This window comes from Neovison vison, chromosome 6 (genome assembly GCF_020171115.1).
Source record: "Neovison vison isolate M4711 chromosome 6, ASM_NN_V1, whole genome shotgun sequence".
NCBI lineage: Eukaryota > Metazoa > Chordata > Mammalia > Carnivora > Mustelidae > Neogale > Neogale vison.
Genome location: NC_058096.1, coordinates 86171397 through 86185610, shown reverse-complemented (window position 1 = coordinate 86185610; position 14214 = coordinate 86171397). Strand labels below are relative to the sequence as shown.

General features: G+C 39.6%; 1 protein-coding gene across 1 annotated transcript in view; it reads right to left on the bottom strand.

Moving 5' to 3' along the window:
- PPM1L (protein phosphatase, Mg2+/Mn2+ dependent 1L) overlaps positions 1 to 14214 on the bottom strand; it is a 295410-nt gene that overhangs the window by 79752 nt on the left and 201444 nt on the right. The window lies entirely within an intron of this gene.

The following is a 14214-nucleotide window of genomic DNA, read 5'->3' as shown; positions in this document are numbered from 1 at the left end:
TAAATACTTGTTATCTCCACTTACCACCAGGAGAAAGAACGTATTTTACTACACAGAACCAAGGTTCAGAAAACGAACTTCCAATATGGCGATGACAATAGAAGTTCTTGATGTTTTAAGTGCTGGCTTTAGAGAATATAAAACGTTCCCACAAATTCACTTGAACCTCACAATAATACTATAAATGGGACATTGCCCATACATCAAATCACATTTAAATAAGGCCCTTTCAGGTCTTTTAGTAAGGAAACCATCTGGGATGATGCCTTACGCTAGACTTGCCCTCCAAAATTGTTTGCTCTAAAGTAGCGGCTCTCTGCCTTGGCTGTGCACTGGAATCACCTGGGGAGATTTGAAACAGACTGATGCCGGGGTCCCACTGCTCAGAGATTCTGATTTAATCGGTCTGAGTGCAGTTGGGGCATAGGTCCCCCCAAAATGATTCTAATATGCCACAAAGGTTGAGAACACCTGCTCCAAACTCGTTCTCAACCTCAGCGCTATCAGCATTTTGGGCCAGATAATTCTTTGCTGTGAGGGCTGTTCTGTACATTCCAGCAAATTCTACCAGCATCCTTGGCTTCTACACACTAGGTACCACTGGTCCTCCATGTTGACTCCTTCTCTTTAGTTGTGACACTAAAAATGCCTCCAGACATTGCCAAATGTCAGGAGAAGGGTAAATGTGTTAAAAAATTTTCCCTGGTTGAAAACCACTACTGTAGAGTATTATAGTAAACCAATTTTATTATTTTGGGCTGTTAGGAAACAATTTCTAACAAACAAAAACAGAGCAAAACAGAACCTCCTCTGAGCCTCTAGTAAGTAGGACCCAGTGCACAACAGTGAATAGTGTCGCCAAAACATAGAATGCAACCGAGTACCGCCAAAAGTTTAGAAACAGAGATAATGCTGAGGAGGTCATAAATCTAGTATAACTTTAAAAAAGCCATTTAAAAATTAACAGAACTGCACCTACTCAGGGATTTACAGATTAGAAGTGGACTTGACCACATCTGTCATGTATGACCTCATTCCATTTTGTAAAGCTTTCATATTACAAAGGAAAATAATCTTCTAAAATCTTGTCAACAGGCAACTATTTTTAGACAAGCTCATTTTCTTTGGTGGCTCTGGAATACTGATTTCCCCTACAGGGTAAGGTTTACGAGGAAGTACAGCCAACTAAAGAGGCTTGACGTTCTGAAATTACATCCAAAATGGAAAATTAACACGCCTAATTGTACTCTGAGCACTCGACCTTCCCACATTTTATTTGCAAATGCAATTACACCAGGCCCATAACATTTTCAGGTATGATTTTAAAACACATGTAGGCCTCCAGATAAGTAAAGTCTAAGTGCAAAAATCAAACACATCTCTTATTTGGTGAGGGCATTTTAATTTTCCTAGCTCTTTAATCTCAGATTGAATCTAATGTAGATCAGAAAGCAATTTTAAAAGAGTGGTAGGTAAAAAAAAAACAAAAAAAAGTATGTATATATATGTGTGTGCATATATATATATATATATATGCATTCTCTCAAAAATAACACTTTTCTCAAAACATTTTTTTAAAAAATCTAGTCACAGGGGCACCTAGGTGGCTCAGTCAGTTTGGTGTTCAACTCCGGTTTTCGGCTCAGGTCATGATCTCAGGGTCCTGAGATGGAGACCTCTGTGGCGCTCTGGGCTCAGCAGGGAGTCTGCTGCAGATTCTCCCGTTCCCTCTGCCCCAACCCCTGTTCGTGTGTGTTGTCTCTCTCTTTCTCTCTCAAATACATAGATAAATCTTCTTTAAAAAAATCTAAAAAATCTTAAAAAACCCCAAAAACCTTAAAAAAAAATCTGCCACAATGAAGGAGTTTGTAGGACGTGGGGTAAAGTTCTTTGTCAGTTCCATCCTCTTCTTGCACTAACACTAACACAACAAGAGACTCACTTGTTTACTGCTGTTTTCTCTAGGAGCAAAGAATCTGAGGTGGTAATGTGGCAGGAAAGGAGAAGCCCACAAGCATGGGGAATGATGGTATATTAAAAAGTGGAAAAGACAGACAACATATTCAGTGACTTCTTCATTTTTGCTTCTTTACTTTTTCTCTACACAAAAGAGGAGGCAGCCAAGAAGAAAAAAAGAGGAAACTCTTCACTGAGGGCAACTCTTGGGTCAAATGTAAAAATAATTTCTCTAGCTATTCTATTCATCTATTTTGAAAATGTAAAAAGAACAGGTCCTCAAATTATCTAATAAATACAAAAAATTCAAATGTGATGAATTTTAGAACATAGCCAGCTAAAGGAAAGAAAAAAAGAAAAATAAAGTAAGGGAATGACAAAGGAGAGACAGAGAGACAGAAACTACTATCAGCTAGAGAAAAGCGCTTTCATTTTTTTTTTTTTTTTAGATATAATTTATTTTCCAGAGAGAGAGAGAGAAAAAGAGAAAGCACCAGGAGGGGTTAGGGGTAGAGGGAGAAAGGAGACTCCCGCTGAGCAAGCAGCCCAATGCAGTGTTTGATCCCAGGACCCTGGGATCATGACCTGAGCCGAAGGCAGATGCTTAACCAACTGAGCCACCCAGGCGTCCCCAGTGCTTTCATCTTGAAACAGTTAGGATACCGCTGTGAAACTGAAGCTCTAGTTTTACATCTGCAGACAAACCTGAAGGTTCTGGCCCAGATATTTTCCTCCCCGCCAAATTCTCCTGTTGAAATCCTAATATGATGTTATTTGCAGGTGGGGCCTTTTGGGAGTTGATTAGGTCAGGAGAGCAGCACCCTCTGGAATGGGTTTAGTATCCTTTTAAAAGAAGCCAGAGAAAGCTTCCTAGCCCCTTCTACCGTGTGAGGTTGCAATGTGGAGTCAGAAGTCTGTGGGCAAGAGTAGAGCCCTTACAGGATCATGCTGACATCCTGATCTCAAACTCTGGAGTGCAGAATTTTGAGAAATAAATTTCTGTTGTTTATAATAGCCACCCAGTCTGTGGCACTTGTTACAGCAGCCTGAACAGACTACGATACTAGGCATTTGTTAGGAAGTTCTAGAAGGAAAGGTCGTCATCAATGAGAGGAGTCAGAAGTAATATTCAAAATATTTAACAACGGATACATTGATGGCATTGGCACTGGCCAAATGAAACACAAGCTGCAGTTGTGGGAAAGAATGTTAGGTCTAAACAATCCTAAAACCATCCAAGTGCTGAGTGTGGGGCTGAACGCTCTGGCTTTGGACTTAAGGGAAGCGGGATAAAGGTATGGATGAGAAAATGAGAGGACAGGACGAGAAGGGAGGAGAAGGAGCTGGACGGGTTAAGAGTAGATATTTTTACAACTCAGATCATGGTACCTCGCCTCCAAGATGCCCCCAGTGATCCCCACCTCCTGGTATTCATACTCTTGTGTGGTCCCCTTCTGCACTGAGTTGGGGTCAGTCTTTGTAACCAATAGCATATGGCAGAAATCACGGTATGTCACTTTCAATATTAGGTTATAAAGATCGCTACTTCAACGTTGGGTACTCCCTTAATCTCTCTTAGATCTCCTAGAGGGAAGCTTGTGGAGAAGCTATGGGGAAAGAACTGAGGCCCGTGCCAAGAGCCACATGAGTAAGTTGGAAAGCAGTAATTCCAGCCCAGTCTTCAAAGACTGCTGTCCTGGCTGACAACTTGACTGCAACTTCACAAGAAAACCAACCAGCATTCTGGATCTTCAGAAATTGTGCAAGATGATAAACAGTTATTGTTTAAAGCTGCTAAGTTTTGGATTTGTTATGCAGCAAGAGGTAATTAATACATAGGATTAGGAAAAAGCAAAACCAAAAACATATACACTTGAGGAAATGCTTTTCCATTGAGGACAGCACAAGGAAGAAAGAGGAGGTTGACAGAGCCAGTATTTTGCTGGTTTTTGTTGTGCCATCTGTGAGAAGTTAGTTTCCGCACAGTAGAAGATAAGTAATCCTCTCTATCTTGAAGGGGTCTGAAAAATGCCCTTGTATACCAAACTAAAATTATGCCAAGTTAGGTAACAACAAAGGGAATAACAGAAAGGCCATCACTTAGAGCATCTACCCTCTGCCCATCATTTTCTATACATTATCTTTAATCCTCATAAAAAGCCCCATAAGGCATGATATTATCATAAGAAATTATCTTGAAGCCAGTCTGGATTCAAAGCCTAAGCTCTTTTCATTGTGTTACTACTTCCTTGCAAGAAAATCAGTAGAGGTTTGGCTATAGTTTGGGAAAGAGAATTAGACGAAAACGCCAGGTAAAGCAGCAAGTCAGGTAACTTGTCAGACACAGGAAAATCAGGTGCAGGTGAAGCAGAGGCAACTACCAGGGAGAAGATCAGAAAATGGTGAATCCAATCCAGATTCAGAGGGGCTCCTGCATCCCGATGTTTACGGCAGCATTATCAACAATAGCCAAACTATGGAAAGAGCCCATGTGTCCAACACCTGATGAGTGGATAAAGAAGATGTGGTACATATATACAACGATATATTTATTACTCAGCCATCAACAAGAATGAAATCTTGCCATCTGCAATGATATGGATGGACCTAGTGGGTGTTATGCTAAGCAAAATAAGTCAATCGGAAAAGGACAATTATATTTCACTCATATGAGGAATTTAAGAAACAAAACATGAGCCTAGGGGAAGGGGGAAAAAAGAAAGAAGGAAGCAAACCATAAGAGATTCTTAACTATAGAAAACAAACTGAGGCTTGATGGAGGGAGCTGGTTGGGGGTTGGGCTAAATGGGTGGGCCCATTCCAGAGGGTGCTGCTCTCATGACCTAATCAACTCCCAAAAGACCCCACCTGCAAATAAGGAGGGCACTTCTTGTGATGAGCACCGGGTGATATATGTAAGTGATGAATCACTAAATTCTACTTCCGAAACCAATGTTATACTACATTTTAGCTGTAATTTAAATAAAAATTTGAAACAAAAGAAAAAAAAGAATCCACATCAGCTCACTGCCCATGAGTCCTATTCTCTTTCAGGTAAACTTCCCTGCATCCCCGCCCCCATAAGGCTAGCTCACACTGCACTCTGGCACCAATGCTGGCTCAGGGCACAAAGACTTCCAAGAACCCTATGGCAGAAGCCCTGGAACCCAGGTGTTCATTGGCAGGGTACTGGGCTGGTCTCACTACTGACCTTCTCTGACCTTGACACTGCAGTTCCATGATGGCTGACCTTGTTGCTGAGTTCCTTTCTTGACGTATTCCAGGGATATACCCGATGACTTAGGGGTGAAAAGCTTTACTGAAAATAAGAATGACTTTCAGCCTTATTTATATTCTATTTTCAGCATTGAAGATAAGAAGGGAAACGTACTAGAAAGGTTTGTTCAGTTTTATTTATTTTTTGAAAATTAAAAAAAATAGAAAATGCATGAACAAAAGTTAAAAAATTTTGAACAAAACAGTAAGAGGATAAAAATGTAAGTCCGTTCCCCAGCTTCTCTCCAGAGTTGCCACTGTTGTGGGTTATCTACGGGAGGTAATTAATTTTTACACATGTGAAAAGCAGGATCTCACTGCACCACTCGGGTTGAAGAGCCCAGGTACTTGAATTCATTAGCCATAAAAATGAGGATTAGTCAATTATTTTGGTTTGAGCTGGGAAGCTGCCAACTGTTACATCAAACGAAATACCCTCTCCTTTTGTGTTCTGCTGTCTGTAAGATTTTTCTATAAATGCATTTGAACACTCTCTGCATTGGGTAGAGCCACATGCTATACCAGAGCTTTGAAAAACATAAATAATGTATCTGTGGCTTTTATAGATGGTTGTTATGCAAGAAATGACAATAAGACAAACTCACATGTGTTTCCTATGAAGTGTTTTTTTTTGTTTGTTTGTTTTGTTTTTCTTAAAGATTTCATTTGTTGTGCTCCTATGGGACATCTCCTAAGTACCATTTTACATTCTCTTGGTCCTACCTCTTAACCTGGCCCCTGGTGAAGGGACTGGTTCAGCCCAGATACAGCCTTGCCCTGAGCCATTTCTCACTTGTTTCCTTCCCAGGATCTTCCCTGATGCTAAGGTGTGGGAAGCCTGCAGAATCCACTCAGCACTCAGGCATAGGTAAATCAGAAGTGCAGAGAAGTTCATGTCTGTGGCACTACCGTTGAAAAATGAGGAGTGGGACTAGTAGCTAAATGCTTCCCCTTTCCCCTCCTGGTGGATGATTCTGGAATGCAGTTCATAAGCTTCCTTTGTAGGCAAAAGCTGCAGTCACCCTCCAGAGAGGCCAAATCCATAAAGTGTCCTCATATTAGCTTTTCTTTGTTTCTCTTTTCCCTTGCTTCCTTTCTTACTCCCAAAGCCCCTCACTCCCGTTCTTTGGGAATGCATTCCTAAATTAACTACTTGCACTCAAGCCTTTTGTTCTAGGCTCTGCTTTAAGGGAACCAAGGCTGAGATAATGTTGCTCAATGTCCCATTTACAAGGTGCCTTTTGAAAAAGTCTACCTAAGCTTAAGTACCAGAAAAGACATTGTCCCCACCGAAAAAGTTTTTATTTTGTCGGTTCTTCATGGTTAGTATATTTGCTGCCTTCTCTTTTTTGGCCTTCCTTTTCTATTTTTATTGGAACTTCATCATTGTATGGGTGTATATATTGATTGTATGTAAATCCAACTCTGAGGAAGCAAGTAGGATATAAATAACAAGAGTCCCATTTGTGTTAGTTACCTCCTTGAACGAGAAGGACTTCTCAAGATCGGAGGAATGGAAAGCCCAGACTTGGAAAAGGAAGAAGCTGTTAAGGCGTCATTTGGAGGCAGGTCTCTCTTAGAAGACAGATTTACAGAGACAACAGTCAACACTAGCAATAAATTCAAAGGAAAAATAAAGTCGGCAGTCCTTCCCCATTTCTTAGATTCTCAGCGCTTAGCCAGAGCCCGGTACACAGTGGACGTGTGTGTTGGACGAACAGTGTTGGTCCTAGTGACATCTCCGTGGTTGATTTACAGTCCCCTGATGGCAGAATGACAGTAGCACACTCAGGTGGTTCTTGAGGGGAGGTACCGCAGAGCTTCATCACACCGGCCTCATCAGAAATAAACACAGCCTTGAGACAAGGACATTAACTAAAGAAAGAAACACACAGAGAATTCCTCCAGGCAAGAGAGGGAGGCTTGAAAACAGTGCCTTTCAGAAGGCAATTTACCAAATGAAACTTCCGAGTGTCTAGTAGCTCCCAAAGATTAAATTTAACATTCTTGCAAAATGACATTAAACAGCAGTCCAGCTGCCTATGATTACAGATCTACCGAGTCTGAAAGTCAGCCAGAGGATGCATTTTGCTTACATCTCGCTACTGCAAATGGACGGTCATGGTACATTAGAAATTCCGGCACTTTAAAAACTATCCTATTTTTCCCTACAGGCTGAAGGTTTTACAATTAACTCGGATCTCATTAAAATTTATTACAAGCATTCCAACGAAGTCTGTAGAATCTCGGTTACAAAATTCCAATAGTGCGGAGAGGAGGAGATACAGATAGTTATCAGCAGCCTGTCTCTGGCTGGCCAACGCCGTCTAAATTGTGACCACCTGGTCCAATTATTTTCTTTGAAGTGTCCACATTTTCTTCAGTCCTTGTAATCAAATACTACTTTAGAGCAGGTAATAACATTACTTCCCTTGTGGCAAACAATGACAACTTGATTAGAAAGATAAACACAGCTCCACTAAAATGTTTTAATCACCAGAGGTGGCCCTTCCTGATTTTAAATCTCAGTGCTAGCTTGTGGTTTCCAGTATTCTCAGCAAAGTTCTTCAAAATCTAGAATTTGATTCTGCACATTACAAAACTTGGAGCAATGTCTTTTCAGAGTGGATATGAGGGTTTCCATTAAAAATGCAAGATGAGGGGCACCTGGGTGGCTCAGTGGGTTAAGCCTCTGCCCTCAGCTCAGGTCATGATCTCAGGGTCCTAGGATCGAGCCCCGCATCAGGCTCTCTGCTCAGCAGGGAGTCTGCTTCCTGCCCCCCTGCCTGCCTTCTGCATACTTGTGATCTCTCTCTCTCTGTCAAATAAATAAATAAAATCTTTTAAAAAAATTGTAAAAAAATGAAATGCAAGATGAAGCTGGGAAATGTGATTTTTCGAAAAAAATAACTCCCCGCTGTACCACTTTTACAAATTCAGTCTGAATTATCTTTTCTTTGAATTTTGGAGATCTCATAAGGAAACAGGCAATGCTGACAATGTATTGATGTAAGCTAATTCATTAAGCTGATTAATATTAGTTGGAGAACAACATGTAAAATGTGGAAAGTGAGGGCACCCGGGTGGCTCAGTCAGTTAAGCATCCGACTCTTGGTTTTGGCTCAGATCATGATCTCACGTTCCTGGGATGGAGCCCGTGTAGGGCTCCACACTCAGCATGGAGTCTGCTTGAGATTCTCTCTCTGCCCCTTCCCTGAATCACACACACACATGTGTGTGCTCTCTCTCAAATAAAGAAATAAATCTTTTAAAAAATAAAGTAAAATGTGGAAGGTAATGCTATGGCAGAGATCAAGAATAGATTCTGGTGTATAATCACAGGAAGCAAAAAAGAAATAAAGCATTAGTCACAATAAGGCTACCTTTAAAAATGCAAGTGACATTTGGATTCTCTTACAATTTTCTGACTTAAGAACATTCTTCATTCCAAACCTAATTCTTTCCTCCTCTGCACATTTACTATCTTCCCAAACACCCTCTACAGCACTGACTGCACTGTCCTCTAGTTCTATGTTTCTAGTGCTGTCTTTGCACACACACACACACACACACACACACACTCACACCCCTGAGGAGAAGGACCACATGGTCACCTGGGCATTCCCAGTGGCAGGCACCATGCCTGGCTTGCAGGTGCTCAATGTTTACAGAGTGAATACACAAATAAACCAATGAATGTCAAATGAACTAAAGGCAGAATCACACATTGGTAAAGCTGAGGGCAACTGAAGAAAATACCTAATGCAATGCCCTTTGTTTTAACAGTGGAAGAAAGCAAGCAGAGAGAGGGGCAATGTCCCATCACGGACATGGAGATTGGCCCCAGGTCTCATAGATCACATATCTGGATACTTTCCAACAGCTATGGCCTAGAGTCTTCTAGTTTGTAGATGGCGAAGTCACTTTGTTACTACTCCCTGGCCCCTTATATTTTGGCTTTTGAAATCCACAATAAAAAGGGGGAAACAGAAGAATTATGACTGAAATTCAAATTAGCATGGTTAAAAAAATTGTTATCCTTGTCCAGAGAGTTCTCAGCTTATAAGTGGATTCTGACTACCTATTTTAGTCTTCTGCTCCCACTGTTATATGACTAATAAATGGCTGCACTACAAAAGTCCTCATTATGTTTTTGTTAATAATATTACCATTCTCATCTTTTCACAGACCTCCAAATTCAGGGATTCTATATGGTGATGATAACTGAAATGTGGAAAAAAAGGAGGCACAGGGTGCTGGAAATATAAAAAGGTTATGTGAACGGTTACTAGAGCATATCCACTCCATAGGTTATTATGCAATTATTACCAATTACTTTTCCAAGTAGTTTATAAGAGCCTAGAGAAATATGACTACATTTCAGTCTTAAATGGAAAAAATATATATATATACATATATATGTGTGTGTGTATATATATATATATATATATAATTGGGCATAAAGAACTAAAACTCAACAGAGAAAAATGAGTGAAAGTAATTATGCTAAAGATGGTAGTTACATTTAAGTGGTAGAATTAGAGATTACCTCTTCTATTTTGCCATTTAAAAAAAGAATCCTAAAATGAATTTCTATTACTCTTAAAATGGAAAAATAAAACATTTAATTTTTTACAGAATTTCATTAGTTGGGGGGCACCCAGGTGGCTCAGTTGGTTAAGCACCCGACTCTCCATCTCAGCTCGGGTCTTGATCTCAGGATTATAAGTTCAAGCCCAGTGTTGGGTTCCATGGAGCCTTCTTAGAAAGAAAGAGAGAGAGAGGGAGGGAGAGAGGGAGGGAGGGAGGGAGAAAATTCAGAAGCTGGTGTCACAGGTGGCACAATGAATACTGAATTTCCCTTAATAAGTTTCTTTTGGGTCTCTGTTTTTCCCTTTTTTGCAAATCCCATCATCAAGGCTGCAGCAAGACTATCTTTTGAGCCCAGAAATGAGATCCTGATTGAAGATATAACGTAAGGAAACCTTAGCGCTACTCCTTCCCTCAGGACATGTTTGAGAAGCATACTGAGAAATTCACTCTATTTGTTAGAGTGAAGAACTTCCTGCAAATGCCTTTTACTGCATTTTTTATGTTCTTAGAAAACCCAAAAGGGCCCTAAATAATTCACAGTCTCTTTCCTGGGTTTGGTTTCCAGATAGGTGTTCATTTTTTTCCCCCATGACCGTAAATAGCTTTCCTTTTGAGATCACTGATTACTCTGACACTAATGGCTCAATTAAATCGTAGGTGTAACTTTTAGGTAGTGTCTATTTTAAGAAGAATAACATAAGCTCAATAGGAGGTAACCCTCTGGCTACTTCCTAAATTGCTTAGAGCACATTCTCCACCCTTTTTAAAAGCTATTTCTCCAAAATGTGCATTATAGTACTCTGTGTGTCTTCACAGCAGGTAGCTTTGCTTGGACACAGCTCCTGGGAATTTTGAATGCAGAGCTGCATCAAGGGAATCACAAAGCCAAGGCTGAAAAATTAATGCTTCTCTTTCTTTCTCACCTCCTCTGGGAAAGTTGTAGATGATTGTCTGACACTTGTAAATGGATCTGCAGGTCCCCAGCTTTAACCGATGCCCAAACGAACACCATAAACAGCCAGCTGAGTTCTCTCCTTCTCTCATCTGCACTATCTGTTTCACTTTCTACTTGGAAGTGCTCTTTCTATGAGGTGGAAACATACGCTCGTCGGAAAGCTAAATGGGTTTCTAGTGAACTGTCCAAACAGAAATAAAATCCTTACTGGTCTTGGGTTTAACTCTGAGAAGAAGCTCTAATCAGTAACTTCGGCAACTGTGTCTTTGGCTTGCAGCGAGATGGCACGACTGGGCAGGTCACCCACGACAAGTACATTTGGCTGTTTCCCAAAGGAGGAGGTGGGCAGCTCTTTACTCCTATTTCCCATGCCTCAAGGGTTTTCTGAGTGTGAGGCAGAGAATATAATTCTCAAATAACTGGGCCCACTCTCCTCACAATTCCCTCAAACATAAGGCATTACAAGCCACACTACTTTATCCTTAACAAGAGAATGTGTAGGTTATTTATTCATGCCCAAACTAAAAAAACAAAACAAACAAAAAACTCCTTAAAAACAACTTGAGATTATTTAGAGAAATATGAATAATATACCAGCATAAAAATAAACAATACAAGGAAAAATTCCCTTTTATGCGATTTCAGCCCTATTTAACTTTTGCCCACTATGACAAATTAAGAAAATTTATGTTAATCACACTCTGTGAGACAGTGTGAAATGCTATTTTGATCTCTTCTCAAATCATGCCACTGCTTTCTTTGTAAATGTCTCTTTGCTAAACCCAACCTACTGAAATGTGTATGAATCTGTACTTCAATTCAAATAAAAACATTAATAGATCAAATGCAAAATGTATCCTACTTCTTGCTCTGAATTTTGCTTAGTATTAATAAGTGCTAATAAAAATATCTAAGCTGTCTTAATGAGGACCCATGAATGATGGCTCAGAACCTCTCCTTCCAAATCTAGTGCTTGATTCTTACAGTCTCATTCCCCATCCCACTAAGAAAAGTATGTCTAGGCATTTTCATGTGCAGATGCCAGAAAAGCTGAGAGATTTTTTTTTTTTTTTTTAGTCAGATATTTTGTACAAATTACACAGGCTACATGAGAAGAGAAGAGACAGTCAATAGAGCAAGCAAAAGGTTCAAGATGAGGCTACATACAACCTTGAAGAAACTATGGCAATCTGACCTTTTTCCAGTGTCAAGAGACAAGTTACAGTTTTAGAAATGGAAGATATCTATGAGATCCTGCTCATGCCTTCTTTTAAAGATTTATTTATTTATTCAAGATTTATTTATTCACTTTAGCAAGAAAGAGCGTGAGCATGGGGAAGGTCAGAGGGAGAGGGAGAGAAACTTTAGCAGATACTGAGTGCAGAGCTTGATTCGGGGCTTCATCTCATGACCCAGAAATCATGACCTGAGCCGAAACTGAGTCGGGCATTTATTTATTTATTTATTTAAAAAGATTTTATTTATTTATTTGACAGACAGAGATCACAAGTAGGCAGAGAGGCAGGCAGAGAGAGAGAGGAAGGGAAGCAGGCTCCCTGCCAAGCAGAGAGCCTGATGCGGGGCTCGATCCCAGGACCCTGAGATCATGACCTGAGCTGAGGGCAGAGGTCTAACCCACTGAGCCACCCAAGCACCCCTGAGTTGGGCGTTTAAACAATTGTGCCACCCAGGTGCCCCTATGCCTTTGATTTATGGGAAAATAGGCCTTAGGGAGTTTTGGTGACTCACTCAAGGTCACATACCTGGTTGGCAGTAGAGTTAGAATAGAGTCTGGGTCTCTTGGTTTCAAGAGCTCTTTCAATTATACCATAAAACATCTTTATTCCTGTCAAAACTTAAAAATAAACCACTTGGATGAAAATCTTTCTAAACTGGTTTACACAATTCCTATTTTTATATACAAAATATAATTAACATTGTCTGTGAGTCAAGGTCACTTCTATGAAGATCAAGGATGTCTATTCTATAATGCAGGGTATGAATGCTGATTTCACAGAGTATAGTGCAAGGTTGAGAATATGACAACTGCTTCTGTGGATTTCTGGGGATTCACTCTACTCGTATTTCTCACTGCCCTCAGTGTCTCTGCTCCAACTATCATCCCCATCCAACCACCTTCTAATTCTAATTTTAAACTCATGTTTTCTAAAGTCCATTCTCTAAAGTAATATGAAATACAGTCAAATGCCCACCATACCCATTGCAGCAGAAACAAAAACCAAAACCATAAATGTCCAACATAGTAGAGGAACGTTTAGTGAGTAGTACTTTCAAGAATAGAATATTGTGCCACCATTAAAATTATCTTCACATAAAGAAATTTTAATGAAATGAGGAAGCATTTACATACTAATGTTAAGTGAAGAAAGCAGAATATAAAACCACAGAGTATCAACCATATTATAAAAATGCTTTGATGAGAAATACACTAAAATGTTTACAATGGTAGGATTATTTATAATTACTATCCTCTTATACCATGCTGTCTACTTATAATTTGTCTGCAAAGTCAGAAAAAGAATTTTAAAAAAGAAAATATCACGTTGGAAAAATGTAACCTAATTGGTCAGAACAATATAAAATAAAAATATATAGATTCTAGGTGAGAATCTGAAGCCTCTGTTATATGAGCTTGTCCATGAATTCAGCAACAAGGGATGGTTGCAGGTAACGTTTCCTTACTTCCCATTCCTTTGCTAAATTTCAGGTATGTCAGGTTCCCATATATTTGAACTGTGGGTGAGTAAAGCATTAAGGTATGTACACTTAAAGGAAAAGAGAGAATGCTGAGAAGAAAAGATTAAGGAAGAGGAGGGAGGGAGAAAATGTTCTAAGCCAATGCTTCCAGACAAGCATCTAAGGATTTTTTTCATTAATTGGTTTTTAGAAGTTTAGAAGCCACAGATGGTGGCAACTGTCATTAAGTCACTCAGACTGATTTATCAGTGGATGAGCATTAAAGACAAATTAACCTCTCTAGAGACCAGGCTAGTGTCCAATTAACAATTAACTACTTCCTCAAACCAGGAGAGCTGAATTAAGAATGTGAGAACATCAAAGCCGTGATAGCATGAGAAGCTAAGCAGTTGAAGCAGATAAGTGTCTTCATATAGGATGTTTATACCTGAAAGTATTGGAGATATATATCTATATCTATATAAGATAAAAGATATACGTATATATTTTTACCAATTTTACCAATTTGTTACCCCAATTCTTTTGTAATATGATGAAATATTTTTCTGTTAAATAGCAATATCTTTTTCGTATTTTCTTTAAATGAAATCTTTGTTACATGCGTAATGGAGGAGGAGGCAGTATGACCTTTTGATCTGACAACACACAGTGACACTCATTATTCATATACATATACTCAGCCTCCATAAAATGTGTCACCTCATACAGGAATGACC